This window comes from Petromyzon marinus, unplaced genomic scaffold (assembly GCF_048934315.1).
Source record: "Petromyzon marinus isolate PM22_M1 ecotype Great Lakes invasive population unplaced genomic scaffold, UKy_Petmar_22M1.pri1.0 PM_Scaffold_10, whole genome shotgun sequence".
Lineage (NCBI taxonomy): Eukaryota > Metazoa > Chordata > Hyperoartia > Petromyzontiformes > Petromyzontidae > Petromyzon > Petromyzon marinus.
Genome location: NW_027423058.1, coordinates 2,848,063 through 2,864,649, shown reverse-complemented (window position 1 = coordinate 2,864,649; position 16,587 = coordinate 2,848,063). Strand labels below are relative to the sequence as shown.

Here is a 16,587-nt window from a genome sequence, read left to right as displayed (position 1 = left end):
GGGACCGGCCTGTGACGTCATATCCGGGTGGCGCGGAAGCCACCTACTTTTGAGTCTCCTATTTGGTCTGCTCTAGACCAATTCCGCGACCACATCAATTCCATACACCCAGCCATCAGATTTACCATGGAGGTCGAAAAAGATGGCAAACTACCCTTTTTGGATGTCTTAATTAAAAGGAGACATGATGGTTCAATGAGCCACTCTGTCTACAGGAAAGCTACCCATACAGATGCTTACTTGAAACCGGATTCCCACCACCATCCATCCCAGAAGAACTCCCTCATCAGACTCTATACCATAGAGCCCAATGCATTTCTGACCAGGAACACATTACCAGTGAGCTCAAGCACGTACACCAGGCTCTCAGGGCTAATGGCTACTCCGACTACACAATCCGCAAAGCCATCACTCCAGTCATGAAGAAGGATCCTCTTGTGGAGCCACTCAAAACCATCACCTTACCCTACATTGCAGGGGTCACTAAAAAGATCTCCAAAATCCTGAACAAACACAAGATCCAGGTCCGATTCAACACAGTACATAAAATCCGTGATTTAGTTCCATCTGTAAAAGATGCTGTTCCAGACATACAGTACCCGGGCATTTACAAACTAAAGTGCCTCTGTGGTAGTAGCTACATTGGAGAAACCAAAAGACATATCTCGGACCGCATCCGCGAACACAAAGCAGACTTGAAACACGGTAGGACGAACTCCTCTGCCGTGGCAGATCACTGTTATAATTCAGTGGGCTCACATGACATTGACTTCTCCAAGACGGAGGTTCTTTGCAAACCAACTGGCTACCATGAGAGATTCGTTCATGAGGCCATTCACATATACAAGCACAGAGACAATTTCAACCGAGAAGATGGATTCAGGCTTAGTAACCACTGGAAAGATGTTTTAAATCATTTCTGTTCTTAATTAATTGTATTTTTACGATGACCTTCAGACCGCAGCTCTTTCGCCAGCATTGCCTCTTAATACCTCTCACACCACGGTTAATGGTATAGTTTTACAACATGGAGTATACTAGGGCCTCGCAGCTGTCTCTCTCCCCCTCCTCTGTTCCGACCATGGACGAACTCGTCCGTCTGAACGGGGCCCGTAGCTATCCGTGGTGCTGAAATTTGAGGGTAAGAATCCACCCATTTTTTCGCCATATAGCATTGTGATATATAACGACTTATTGTTGGTAGCTTAGCTGATTGGAGAATATAGAGTTTATTGATAACATGAAGGTAATTTATATTTTAGTTTTTATTGGTTCACTATATAGTACTGTGAATAGCTCAGATGTGTAGTCATTTCTGTGACCAGTCACTAGCTAATCACTCAGTTGTTTCAATGCTGGATTCGCCTAGTTATTTCAATGCTAAATTCTCCTGTTTGATTTGTACTAAGGGCCTCGGTGAATGTGTATGCTCTGACTTTAACGTAGCTATTTCTAAAGCAGGTACAAGCTCTGTTTCTGCAGCAGGTACAAGCTAATCACTCAGCTATCTCAATGCTAAATTCTATGCTAATTCCATTGTCAAGATGTGTATGCCTTAACTTAGCTATTTCAATGCTAAATTCTATGCTAATCCCTTTAACAATGGGTGCCTCTGCGGGTGTGTATGCTTTAACTTTTAACATAGCTATTTCTGTGACCAGTCACAAGCTAATCATTCAGCCATTTCAATGCTAAATTATATGCTAATTCCTTTGTCAAGGCGCTTTGTTCCTCTCACACAGCTTAAAGTCCGTATCTGAACGTGGCTCTTTCACTCCAGCGCTGTCCTACCAGACAGTCTCGCCCCCTTCACCTGATGAAGGCCGCTTGTGTTGTGGCCGAAACGTCGTGAGAATATTATTGTGTTATTTTATTTTATCAATTTATTATTTTATTATCATTCTACGTTACTTTACCGAAAGAACCAAAGAAGAAGATGTCATAGGCTGAATATTTACAATATAGACTTCACAGAGCAGAATGCCACACCTCTTAATTGTGATGTACTTCCATGTTCCCTCATCGGACGTTCAATAAACCCCACTGAAGCGCATGATGAAGGATGGTAAAATAACTCCCCCAACGCAGACACCATGGGGAGGATTTAATTGAGCATTGTATTGGCAAACAGCTATACATGATTTAGTATAACTTTCAAGTAAATTATTCGTAATGCAAATTGAAAATATCGACTGAAGGTTGCTTACAACATTTTACAAGGTTCAACTGAAAATTCATGAGCAATCTAAATTCTGTCAACATCCATCCCTTGCTTTTCTTTCCAAGTGACACCCAAACCCCCGGTTGACGAAAAGCCAACAAAGCCAGCTCCTGAAGAGAGTGGCGCTCCTCCTCAAGAACCAACTGGAGCGAAGGACAAGACACCCCCACCTCCAACCTCCAGCAACAAGGAGCCAGAACCATCACCCCCAACTCCAGGCCCAGGTACCATATTGGAATTAGTTGCAAAATCAAATATGGATAATATATTAAATGCAATCATATGTTCAATTCAAGCCACCATATGCTCCGGTAGGGTCGGGACATTGCCGGTTACAAAAGTCTATTGTAGGGTCCTGAAGCATTGTAAAAGTGTGATTTTGTCCTGCTTTATAGTCTTCTGGTCCCATACTTGGCTCATTTTACTGGAACAGGGTGGGACTAATGAACTCTAGGCTGTGTTCGTAGCGGAATAGGAGTAACTTACCGAGCAGTAGGTCACCTTGTTACCACGTGAAACTACCAACTATGTGGGCAGTGCTGGTGATTAAGGCAGCGTATCTATGTAAAAGTGGGTCATGCTAACAGAAGGAGTTGGCAGCTCACTGTTCTTTAGCTTTGAGCCTCTACAACATTCTAAAGGTTTACGTACGGTTAACTCAGGATGAAGAGACTCATTGTATACTTCCTGTGCAAAATGATATTCAAAGTTTGTATTACGCTCATAGCAATGGAGCATTCATAGTTTCGATAAAAATTCTAGCTGTCAGAACATCACCATGGAGAAAAAGGAGTTGATATATATAGTAATCGTTTGAAGGCTGATTTAAAATGTATCTTTGCAGAAGACTGTACTCCAGGCTGGTCTTATTGGTACGATGAGCAATATCCTGATAAAGAAAATGGCGGAGATGAGGAATCTTACCAGAAGGTCATAGCCTCAGGGAAAGTGGTTTGTCTGCCTGACTCACCAGTGCAAAACATTGAATGCAAAGCAGAGAGATTCCCCAATACCCCATGGCAGGAATTGGGCCAGACAATAACTTGTGACAAGAATAAAGGACTGAAATGTGTAAATGAGGATCAAGGAGGACTGCCATGTTACAACTACAAGGTCAGATTCTGCTGCTCCAGAGCAGGTGGACCTCCTGCACCAAGTCCATCTTCACGAAGCCCAGGTACATTGGTAATATTAGTTGCAAAGCACATGGTTAATATATTGATATCATCATATCCATGATGTTTTCTGGGTTAGATCGCATAAATATAAATTAGTTTTTAACTCCGCTACCACCCGACACAGCCAATTAGTAAGGTTTGCGCTCCTCTTCCAGATCCAACTGCATCGAAGGACAAGACACCCGCACCTCCAACCTCCAGCAACAAGGGGCCAGAACCATCACCCCCAGAAGGGCCAGGTGTGTTCCTTTTGTAAGATTATATATATACAGGACGTATACTGCTTAGGATCAAATCAAACAACGTGACTTAATTTGTTAGATCTCATGAAATAATTAAGACTTGCTCCTGGATAGTTTTTGGATAGGTAACAATCTGTGTAACAGATGTCATCGACTGAATATTTACAATATGGACTGCACAGAGCAGAATGCCACACCTCTTTATTATGCTGTACTTCCATGCTCCCCATTCCTCGGTCAATAACTCGCACTGAAGAGGATGATGAAGCATCGTCAAATAACCCCCCCAGCCAGACACCGTGGGTAGGCTTTAATTGAACAGTGTATTGGCAAAGATCTCTACATTATTTAGTATCACTTTCCAGTAACTTATTCGTAATGCAGATTTTAAGTATCGTCTGAAGGTTGCTTACAACATTTTACAAGGTTCAACTGAAAATGCATGAGTAATCTGAATTCTGTCAACATCCATCCCTTGCTTTTCTTTCAAAGTGACACCCAAACCCCCGGTAGAGGAAAAGCCAACAAAGCCAGCTCGAGAAGAGAGTGGCGCTCCTGCTGCAGAACCAACTGGATCGAAGGACAAGACACCCCCACCTCCAACCTCCAGCAGCAAGGAGCCAGAACCATCACCCCCAACTCCAGGCCCAGGTACCATGGTGGAATTAGTTGCAAGATCAAATGTGGATAACATATTACATACAATCTTATTTTCAGTCAAAGCAACCAAATGTTCTGGTTGTGCCGGGACATTCCCGGTTTCAAAAAGGCTATGCTAGTGTCCTGAAGCATTCTAAATTTGGGCTTTTGTCCTACTTTACAGTGTTCTGGTCCCAAACTTGGCTCATTTACTGGAACAGGTTATGACTCACAGACTCTAGGCTGGGTTGGTAGCAGAATAGGAGGAACTCACGGATTAGTAGGTCAGCCTGTGTCAGAGTAATCGAGCGACCGTATCTTCGCAAAAAGTAGGTGGTGCTAACAGAAGGGGTATGGAAGCTCACCAGCCTTTCGGGTTGACACTCAATGAAAATTCGGCAGCTCTATGTACTGTCCATTCATGATGAAGAGACTCACTATACTTACTGCATGTAAATACATATTTCGCTGTACACTCCTACCAACGGCACATTCGTAGGTATGATGCATTTGATATCTGTCAGAACATTACCTTATAGAAATGTAGTTGATATAAACATAGTAACCGTTTGAAGACTGATAAAGAATGTATTTTTGCAGAAGGCTGTACTCCAGGCTGGTCTGACTGGTACGATGAGCAATATCCGGATGAAGAAAATGGCGGAGATGAGGAATCTTATCAGAAGGTCATAGCCTCAGGGAAAGTGGTCTGTCTGCCTGACTCATCAGTGGAAAAAATAGATTGCAAAGCAGAGAGATTCCCTAATACCCCATGGCAGGAATTGGGCCAGACGATCACATGTGACAAGAGCACAGGCCTGAAATTTTCTAATGATGATCAAAGCATGTTTATATGTTACAACTACAAGGTCAGATTCTGCTGCTCCAAATCAGGTGGCCCCCCTCCACCACCCATTACTCAGGCCCCAACCAAAGGGGCCCTTGAGAAACCACCAACAGCAGCTGCTCCGGAAACAACGAAAAGGAAACCAAAGTCCCCACCAGTGCCTAAAGAGACCATCACTATTGGTGAAGGTAACTATGACAATGGGAACATGAACAACATCAATTATCTTTTAGTTAAATTAATCACGTTAGTAACATTACCGGCCTTCACCTTGTAAACATTTCACCAATCAGAAGTATTGCACCTTTATTGAGATCAAAGACAGCTTTGACTTAACATTGAAACCGATATTTTGGGAAATAAGCATAATGCTTGGGCAGTTTTTTCTAATATTTGACTTATGAATATATTCGAAACACGTGAGATCAAAAACATTTTAAATTAGATTAAACACGTTTTGTGACGGCACATGATAGGTTATAATCCACGTTAAAATAATAGATGTTTGAAAAGTAAACGAATTCAAGTAAAATACATTGCCCATGCAACCTATATAGATAAACATCATGCTACAGGTATACACGTATTTAATACACACACTACACCTGGCTAATTTCCCAATTGCTGATGTTAACAGTGCTCCAGATACTAATTTTCTTAAGTTATTATTCCCCCATTCCATGCGTCTCTATGAGTCAATGTTTAGAACGTTTTTAACAAAATCGAATGTTGTAAAAAGGCAGCCATTTGGTCAAATGATGCAGCATCCATTTCAATTTGTAAACCCAACATTTGGATGGGTCCACTTCAATGCAATCAATAGAAACTCATAACTGCTTACCTGTCCTAACAAACATTATTTTGGGAGATGTAATATTCAGTGATGATGATGTGTATTATTTTACGCGATACACACCATAATTCACTTATATTTTTTGCAGAATTGATTGTTCCTGCAACACAGCAACCAATTGAGGCTACAAAACCAAATGAAACACCCACCAAACAAGGTAAGGATTGGAGTGTGGTAAGATAGTCTTGAGGCCTGTTTTAATGCATACTTATGGTTTAAATATTTTCCATAATCTGTTTGAATTTCATCACTGATGAATGTTCTATGTTTACAGAAGATTGTGCTTTAGGCTGGTCTGACTGGTACGATGATCAATATCCTGATGAAGAAAATGGCGGAGATGAGGAATCCTACCAAAAGATTATAGACTCGGGGAGAGAGGTCTGTCTGCCTGACTCATCAGTGGAAAAATTTTACTGCAAAGCAGAAAGATTCCCAAATACCCCATGGGAGGAATTAGGCCAGACGATCACTTGTGACCAGAGCACAGGCCTGAAATTTTCTAATGATGATCAAAGCATGTTTATATGTTACAACTACAAGGTCAGATTCTGCTGCTCCAAATCAGGTGGCCCCCCTCCACCACCCATTACTCAGGCCCCAACCAAAGGGGCCCTTGAGAAACCACCAACAGCAGCTGCTCCGGAAACAACGAAAAGGAAACCAAAGTCCCCACCAGTGCCTAAAGAGACCATCACTATCGGTGAAGGTAACTATGACAATGGGAACATCAACAACATCAATTATCTTTTAGTTAAATTAATCACGTTAGTAACATTACCGGCCTTCACCTTGTAAACATTTCACCAATCAGAAGTATTGCACCTTTATTGAGATCAAAGACAGCTTTTACTTAACATTGAAACCGATATTTTGGGAAATAAGCATAATGCTTGGGCAGTTTTTTCTAATATTTGACTTATGAATATATTCGAAACACGTGAGATCAAAAACATTTTAAATTAGATTAAACACGTTTTGTGACGGCACATGATAGGTTATAATCCACGTTAAAATAATAGATGTTTGAAAAGTAAACGAATTCAAGTAAAATACATTGCCCATGCAACATATATAGATAAACATCATGCTACAGGTATACACGTATTTAATACACACACTACACCTGGCTAATTTCCCAATTGCTGATGTTAACACAGTGCTCCAGATATTAATTTTCTGAAGTTATTGTTCCCCTATTCCATGCATCCCTATGAGTCAATGTTTAGAACGTTTTTAACAAAATCAAACGTAAAAAGGCAGCCATTTGGTCAAATGATGCAGCATCCATTTCAGTTTGTAAACCCAACATTTTAATGGGTCCACTTCAATGAAATCAATAAAAACTCATAACTACTTACCTGTCCTAACAAACATTATTTTGGGAGATGTAATATTCAGTGATGATGATGTGTATTATTTTTTGCATTACACACCATAATTCATGTATATTTTTTGCAGAATTGATTGCTCCTGCAACACAGCAACCAATTGAGGCTACAAAACCAAATGAACACCCACCAAACAAGGTAAGGATTGGAGTGTGGAAAGATAGTCTTGAGGCCTGATTTAATGCATACATATGGCTTAAATATTTTCCATAATCTGTTTGAATTTCATCACTGATTAATGTTCTATATTTGCAGAAGATTGTGCTTTAGGCTGGTCTGACTGGTACAATGATCAATATCCTGATGAAGAAAATGGCGGAGATGAGGAATCCTACCAAAAGATTATAGACTCGGGGAGAGAGGTCTGTCTGCCTGACTCATCAGTGGAAAAATTGACTGCAAAGCAGAAAGATTCCCGAATACCCCATGGGAAGAATTGGGCCAGACGATCACTTGTGACCAGAGCACAGCCTTGAAATGCTCTAATAACGATCAGGACTATTTGCCATGTTACAACTACAAGATCAGATTCTGCTGCTCCAGAGCAGGTGGACCCCCTGCACCAACTCCATCTAAAGCAAGCCCAGGTACCATTCTGGAATTAGTTGCAAAATCACATCGACAATATATTAAATGCCATCATTTTTTGTTGGATCAGGTAAATGTGTATTTAAATGCACCGCCACCTGGCACAGCCAATCAGTGAGGTTTGCACTTTTCCTACAGAACCAACTGCATCGAAGGACAAGACACCCGCACCTCCAACCTCTGGCATCAAGGAGCCAGGACACTCAAACCCAGAAGGGCCAGGTGTGTTCATGTTCTAAGAATATATATACACAGGATGTATATTGCTCAGAATCAAATCACGCAAAATGCGACTACATTTTTAGATCTCAGAGAGGAAGTATGATTGTAACTGAATGGTATGAATTGGTGACCACTTACGCTAACATGATTCATAAACTGAAAGTTTTAGGCTGCAGAGGTCTGAATGCTAAACTCATTTATTGTGCTGTATGGCCATGCTCCCACGTCTTTTAAATGTACATTTTTTCAAGATCTATCCCTTTCTCTTCTTTCAAAGTAACACCGAAACCCCCGGTTGAGGAAAAGCCAACAAAGGCAGCATCAGAAGAAAGTGGCCCTCCTCCTGCAAAACCAACTCCATCGAAGGAGAAGTCACCCCCACCTCCAACCTCTAGCAACAAGGAGCCAGAACCATCGCCCGCAGAAGGTCCAGGTGTGTTCATTTTGTAAGAATATATATACAGGATGTATACTGCTTAGGATCAAATCACACAGATTGTGACTGAATTCGGTAGATGCTAGAAACAAAACATGGTGACGCATTAATGATTTTAGATGGGCGACTACCTGCAAGATTATTTATCTGCATAATTGATGTCATAAGGCTGAATATTTACAATGTGGACTACAGAGGGCAGAATGCCAGAACCCTTTATTGTGCTGTACTTCCATGCTTCCCTGTCTATAATTCCCACACTCGCACTAAAGAGAATGATGAAGCACGGTCAAATAACCTCACAAAACCAGACAGCGTGGGGAGGCTTTAATTGAACAGTGGATTGGCAAACCTGTACATTATTTTGGAACACTTTCCAGTAACTCATTTGAAATGCAGATTAAAAGTATCATCTGAAGGTTGTTTACAACTATTTGCAAGGGGTAATTGGGAATGCATGCACAATCTTCATTCTATCAACATCCATCCCTTGCTTTTCTTTCCAAGTGACACCGAAACCCCCGGTTGAAGAAAAGCCAACAAAGCCAGCTCCTGATAAGAGTGGCCCTCCTCCTCAAGAACCAACTGCATCGAAGGAGAAGCCACCCCCACCTCCAACCTCCAGCAACAAGGAGCCAGAACCATCACCCCCAGAAGGGCCAGGTGTGTTCATTTTGCAAGATTATTTATAAATATAACGGCTGTATACTACTTAGGATCAGATTACACAATGCGACTTAATATGTTAGATCTCATAATCGAATTAGACTTGCACCTGGATGAGGTTGGGATGGGTGACTACTTGTGTAACAGATATCATAGGCTAATGTTTAACAATGTGGCTGCAGAGGGCAGAATGCCACGCACCTTTATTGTTCTGTATATCCATGCTCCCACGTCTAAACAATCTACATTCTGATTTAAAGCTTTCGTGACTGCAGTAATTCATATTCTTAGTTTTTTCGGTAAAGTCACATTGAAGAGAAACAACAGAATAACAAAATATATATAAAACAATAAAAAATTCTCACGACGTTTCGACCATAACTCAAACGGTCATCATCAGGTGTGTCGGTTTGCATAAATGTATTTTTAAAACGGCATATTTATTTATTTATATATTAAAAAATAACGTTTGCGTCACGCGCAACGATTGGCAGTTTGCCCAGGACTAGTCCATCTATTTTTTGAAAAGAGGAGGGGGGAGACGAATTTTTTATGTATGCTGTCTGAAAGCCACTGTAAGCGTGAACAATCAATCAAGAACTGAAATGATTTATCAAATCTTTCCAATGATTGCTAAGATAGAATCCATCTTCTCGGTTGAAATTGTCTCTGTGCTTGTATATGTGAATAGCCTCATGAACGAATCTCTCATGGAAGCCAGATGGCTTACAAAGAACCTCCGTCTTGGAAAAGTCAATGGCATGTGAGCCTACTGAATTAGAACAATGATCTGCTACGGCCGAGGTGTTGGTCCTACCGTGTTTAAGGTCTGCTTTATGTTCACGAATGCGGTCCGAGATATGGCGTTTGGTTTCTCCAATGTAACTACTACCACAGAGGCAACTTAGTTTGTAGACACCAGGGTATTGTATGTCCGGAATCACATATTTTACAGACGGAACCAGATCACGGATTTTATGTAATGTGTTGAAACGGACCACATGGCCGGCCTGCTCTAGACCAATTCTTCGACCACATCAATTCCATACACCCAGCCATCAGATTTACCATGGAAGTCGAAATAGATGGCAAGATACCTTTTTTGGATGTCCTAATTAAAAAGAGACCTGATGGTTCAATGAGCCACTCTGTCTACAGGAAAGCTACCCATACGGATGCTTATCTGAAACCGGATTCCCACCACCATCCATCACAGAAGAATTCTCTCATCAAGACTCTGTATCATAGAGCCCAATGCATATCCGACCAGGAACACATAAGCAGTGAACTCAAGCACGTACACCAAGCTCTTAGGGCTAATGGTTACTCCGACTATACAATCCGCAAAGCTATCACTCAAACCATGAAGAAGAACCCTCTTGAGGAGCCTTTCAAAACCATCACTTTACCCTACATTGCTGGGATCACAAAAAAGATCTCCAAAACCTTGAATAAACACAAGATCCAGGTCCGTTTCAACACATTACATAAAATCCGTGATCTGGTTCCGTCTGTAAAAGATGTGATTCCGGACATACAATACCCTGGTGTCTACAAACTAAGTTGCCTCTGTGGTAGTAGTTACATTGGAGAAACCAAACGCCATATCTCGGACCGCATTCGTGAACATAAAGCAGACCTTAAACACGGTAGGACCAACACCTCGGCCGTAGCAGATCATTGTTCTAATTCAGTAGGCTCACATGCCATTGACTTTTCCAAGACGGAGGTTCTTTGTAAGCCATCTGGCTTCCATGAGAGATTCGTTCATGAGGCTATCCACATATACATGCACAGAGACAATTTCAACCGAGAAGATGGATTCTATCTTAGCAATCATTGGAAAGATTTGATAAATCATTTCAGTTCTTGATTGATTGTTCACGCTTACAGTGGCTTTCAGACAGCATACATAAAAAATTCGTCTCCCCCCTCCTCTTTTCAAAAAATAGATGGACTAGTCCTGGGCAAACTGCCAATCGTTGCGCGTGACGCAAACGTTATTTTTTTAAAATATAAATAAATAAATATGCCGTTTTAAAAATACATTTATGCAAACCGACACACCTGATGATGACCGTTTGAGTTATGGTCGAAACGTCGTGAGAATTTTTTATTGTTTTATATATATTTTGTTATTCTGTTGTTTCTCTTCAACGTGACTTTACCGAAAAAACTAAGAATATGAATCTACATTCTGTCAACATCGATCCCTTGCTTTTCTTTCAAAGTGACACCGAAACCCCCGGTAGAGGAAAAGCCAACAAAGCCAGCTTCTGAAAAGAGTGGCGCTCCTCCTCCAGAGCCAACTGGATCGAAGGACAAGACACCCGCACCTCCAACCTCCAGCAGCAAGGAGCCAGAACCATCACCCCCAACTCCAGGCCCAAGTACCATGGTGGAATTAGTTGCAAGATCACATGTGGATAATATATTACATACAATCATATCAGTTTAACACGTAGGCTTTCGCGTCCACTATGATTCATAATAAAGGTACACTACTTAGGATCAGCTACAGGATTAGTGCGGCTTGGAAGCGTATTATTAAATAATACATATTACAATTCCTTATAGGGGAAACACATACTAATGAACGTATTACTAACATAGCATATAATCACACAAACACACGTAACTAATACTAATCTACAACTCATTACTAATCATAACCATTGACTGATTACCAATCGATTATATAATTACAATACCCCCCCCTCTGCCTCAAATCACTGCACCTGAATGAGTTAAAAGATGACGTCACCCTGCTGCTCTATTTAAGACCGGGATCAAGTGAGGGCTTTGCCATTCTGGCGAATTCCCTGATGATGCTGGATGTAATTACCAGCGAAACGTCGTACTCAAACTGTAAATGTTGTGGATTCACTCTTCAACACACCGGTGGGCTAAAGTAGTGAACTATTTGTCTTTTCTCAACGTGACACTTTTTGCTGATTGGCCGTGTCGGGTGGTGGAGGGTTACCACACATTTATAAATAACGCGATCTAACCCAAAAACCTTTATTATGAATACATCATATGTTCAGTCAAAGCAACCAGTTGTTCTGGTTGTGCCGGGACATTCCCGGTTGCAAAAAGACTATGCTAGTGTCCTGAAGGATTTTAATTTGGGCTTTTGTACCACTTTACAGTGTTCTGGTCCCAACCTTGGCTCATTTACTGGAAGAGGGTATGACTCACAGACTCTAGGCTGGGTTGGTAGCAGAATAGGAGGAACTTACGAAGCAGTAGGTCACTCTGTGTCAGAGTTATTGAGTGACCGTATCTTCGTAAAAGAAGGTGGTGCTAACAGAAGGGGTATTGCAGCTCATCAGTCTTTCGGGTTGATACTCAACGAAAATTCGGCAGCTCTATGTACAGTCCTTTCATGATTAAGAGGCTCACTGTATCCTTGCTGTACGTAAATACATATTTCGCTGTACACTCCTACCAACGGCGCATTCATAGGTATGATGCATTTTATATCTGTCAGAACATTATCTTAGAGAAATGGAGTTCATATATACATTGTAACCGTTTGAAGACTGATTGAGAATGTATCTTTGCAGAAGAAGACTGTGCTACAGGCTGGTCTGAGTGGTACGATGATCAATATCCTGATGAAGAAAATGGTGGAGATGATGAATCATACGAGAAGGTCATAACCTCAGGGAAAGTGGTTTGTCTGCCTGGCTCATCAGTGGAAAAAAATGACTGCAAAGCAGAGAGATTCCCTAATACCCCATGGCAGGAATTGGGCCAGACGATCACATGTGACAAGAGCACAGGCCTGAAATGCTCTCATGACGATCAAGGCATGTTTATATGTTACAACTACAAGGTCAGATTCTGCTGCTCCAAATCAGGTGGCCCCCCTCCACCACCCATTACTCAGGCCCCAACCAAAGGGGCCCCTGAGAAACCACCAACAGCAGCTGCTCCGGAAACAACGAAAAGGAAACCAAAGTCCCCACCAGTGCCTAAAGAGATCATCACTATCGGTGAAGGTAACTATGACAATGGGAACATGAACAACATCAATTATCTTCTAGTTAAAATAAATCACGTCAGTAACATGACCGTCCTTCACCTTGTAAACATTCCACCAATCAGAAGTATTGTACCTTTATTGAGATCAAAGACAGCTTTTACTCAACATTGAAAACCGATACTTTGGGAAATAAGCATAATGCTTGGGCAGTTTTTCTAATATTTGACTTATGAATATATTCGAAACACGTGAGATCAAAAACACTTTAAATTAGATTAAACACGTTTTGTGACTTCACATGATAGGTTATAATCCACGTTAAAATAATATACGTTTGAAAAGTAAACAAATTCAAGTAAAATACATTGCCCGTGTATGCAAGCTACATAGATAAACATCATGCTACAGGTATACACGTATTTAATACACACACTACACCTGGCTAATTTCCCAATTGCTGATGTTAACAGTGCTCCAGATACTAATTTTCTGAAGTTATTATTCCCCCATTCCATGCGTCTCTATGAGTCAATGTTTAGAACGTTTTTAACAAAATCGAATGTTGTAAAAAGGCAGCCATTTGGTCAAATGATGCAGCATCCATTTCAATTTGTAAACCCAACATTTGGATGGGTCCACTTCAATGCAATCAATAGAAACTCATAACTGCTTACCTGTCCTAACAAACATTATTTTGGGAGATGTAATATTCAGTGATGATGATTATGTGTATTATTTTACGCGATACACACCATAATTCACTTATATTTTTTGCAGAATTGATTGTGCCTGCAACACAGCAACCCATTGAGGCTACAAAACCAAATGAAACACCCACCAAACAAGGTAAGGATTGGAGTGTGGTAAGATAGTCTTGAGGCCTGTTTTAATGCATACATATGGTTTAAATATTTTCCATAATCTGTTTGAATTTCATCACTGATGAATGTTCCATGTTTACAGAAGATTGTGCTTTAGGCTGGTCTGACTGGTACGATGATCAATATCCTGATGAAGAAAATGGCGGAGATGAGGAATCCTACCAAAAGATTATAGACTCGGGGAGAGAGGTCTGTCTGCCTGACTCATCAGTGGAAAAATTTTACTGCAAAGCAGAAAGATTCCCGAATACCCCATGGGAGGAATTAGGCCAGACGATCACTTGTGACCAGACCACAGGCTTGAAATGCTCTAATAACGATCAGGACTATTTGCCATGTTACAACTACAAGGTCAGATTCTGCTGCTCCAGAGCAGGTGAACCCCCTGCACCAACTCCATCTAAAGCAAGCCCAGATACCATTCTGGAATTAGTTGCAAAATCACATGGATAATATATTAAATGCCATCATTCAAAATTGAGGTTTTTTTAGATCAGGTAAATGTGTCTTTAAATGCACCACCACCTGGCACAGCCAATCAGTGAGGTTTGCACTATTCCCCCAGAACCAACTGCATCGATGGACAAGATACCCGCACCTCCAACCTCTGGCATCAAGGAGCCAGGACCCTCAAACCCAGAAGGGTCAGGTGTGTCCATGCTCTAAGAATATATATACACAGGATGTATAATACTCATAATCAATTCACGCAAAATGCGACTACATTTTTAGATCTCAGAGGCGAAGTATGATTGTAACTGGATGGTATGAATGAGTGACCACGGCAGTTAACATGATTTATAAACTGAAAGTTTTAGGCTGCAGAGGTCTGAATGCTAAACTAATTTTTTGTGCTGTACGTCCATGCTCCCACGTCTTTTAAATGTACATTCTTTCAAGATCTATCCCTTTCTCTTCTTTCAAAGTAACACCGAAACCCCCGGTTGAGGAAAAGCCAACAAAGGCAGCATCAGAAGAAAGTGGACCTCCTCCAGAACCAACTCCATCGAAGGAGAAGTCACCCCACCCTCCAACCTCTAGCAACAAGGAGCCAGGACCATCGCCCGCAGAAGGGCCAGGTGTGTTCATTTTGTCAGAGTATATATACAGGATGTATAGTGCTTAGGTTCAAATCACACAGAATGTGACTGAATTCGTTAGATGCTAGAAACTAAACATGGTGACGCATGGATGATTTTAGATGGGTGACTACCTGCATAATCGATGTCATAAGGCTGAATATTTACAATGTGGAATACAGAGGGCAGAATGCCAGAACCCTTTATTGTGCTGTACTTCCATGCTTCCCCGTCCATGATTCCCCGTCCATGATTCCCACACTCACACTAAAGAAAATGATGAAGCGCGGTCAAACAATCCCACAAACCCAGACAACTTGGGGAGGCTTTAATTGAACAGTGGATTGGCAAAGCTGTACATTATTTTGGAACACTTCCAAGTAACTCATTTGAGATGCAGATTAAAAGTATCGTCTGAAGGTTGTTTACAACATTTTACAAGGAGTTATTGAGAATGCATGAGCAATCTTAATTCTGTCAACATCCATCCCTTGCTTTTCTTTCATAGTGACACCGAAACCCCCGGTTGAGGAAAAGCCAACAAAGCCAGCTCCTGAAGAGAGTGGCCCTCCTCCTCAAGAACCAACTGGATCGAAGGACAAGACACCCCCACCTCCAACCTCTAGCAACAAGGAGCCAGAACCAAGGTCCTATATTAGGCAGGGTCCTATATTATCATCACATTCATATTATGCTCGTTTACCCACTGCTTTGTAACCTGCCCGACAGACTTAACTCATTGACACTGCTGGGTAGTTGGGTGGGCCAGAGGGGGGGGGGTGGTTGCCGTGGGTCGGATTTCACAAACTCGCTCCATTGTTTAAAATTAGATTTTCTGTATCGACACAAGCACTGCTTCCCCCCAATGTTTCGTTTGGAATTGATAAACGCTACCATACTGCCTCTACTTGACTACTGTGACATCGTGTATAAATCAGCCCCAAGTACTGTACTGAAGACGCTTGACTCAATTTGTCACTCGGCCTTAAGATTTACATTGAACTGCTCATATAGGTCTCACCACTGTGATATCTACATTGGGTCAAACGTAACATCTCTTAATGTTCGACGGCTTGTGCACCAGATCTTAATTATTCACGATGTACTTACAAAAAAATCCACAGACTAGCTTCTGGATCTCCTCTCTGTTTCAAAGAACAAATTTGGCCTCAGGTCTTCGCTCATATACCAGCTTCAAATTCCCTATTGCCGTACAAAAACTGGAGGAAGGGCCTTTGCTATTGATGTCCCCAGGGTCTGGAATGCTATTGCCAATAAACTGCAACTTGAATCGCTACCAATGAGATCTTCTCTCAAAACTGCTCTAGAGGAGTTGTACACCCCTAGCTGCCA

General features: G+C 41.4%; 2 long non-coding RNA genes across 3 annotated transcripts; both read left to right on the top strand.

Annotated features, from left to right (window-relative positions):
• The first annotated feature begins 6,043 nt into the window (after positions 1–6,043).
• Positions 6,044–9,627, top strand: LOC142922546 (uncharacterized). Its single transcript, XR_012940150.1, has 5 exons — positions 6,044–6,137; positions 6,255–6,689; positions 7,442–7,958; positions 8,098–8,614; positions 9,125–9,627. It is a non-coding gene; the product is annotated as an uncharacterized LOC142922546 (long non-coding RNA).
• Positions 9,628–14,241: 4,614 nt separating this feature from the next.
• On the top strand, positions 14,242–15,989 carry LOC142922545 (uncharacterized). Of its 2 annotated transcripts, XR_012940149.1 has the most exons (4): positions 14,242–14,531; positions 14,721–14,804; positions 15,082–15,234; positions 15,743–15,989. It is a non-coding gene; the product is annotated as an uncharacterized LOC142922545 (long non-coding RNA). The 2 variants fall into 2 exon arrangements; XR_012940148.1 differs by having other exon boundaries at positions 14,242–14,804.
• The last annotated feature ends 598 nt before the right edge of the window (positions 15,990–16,587 follow it).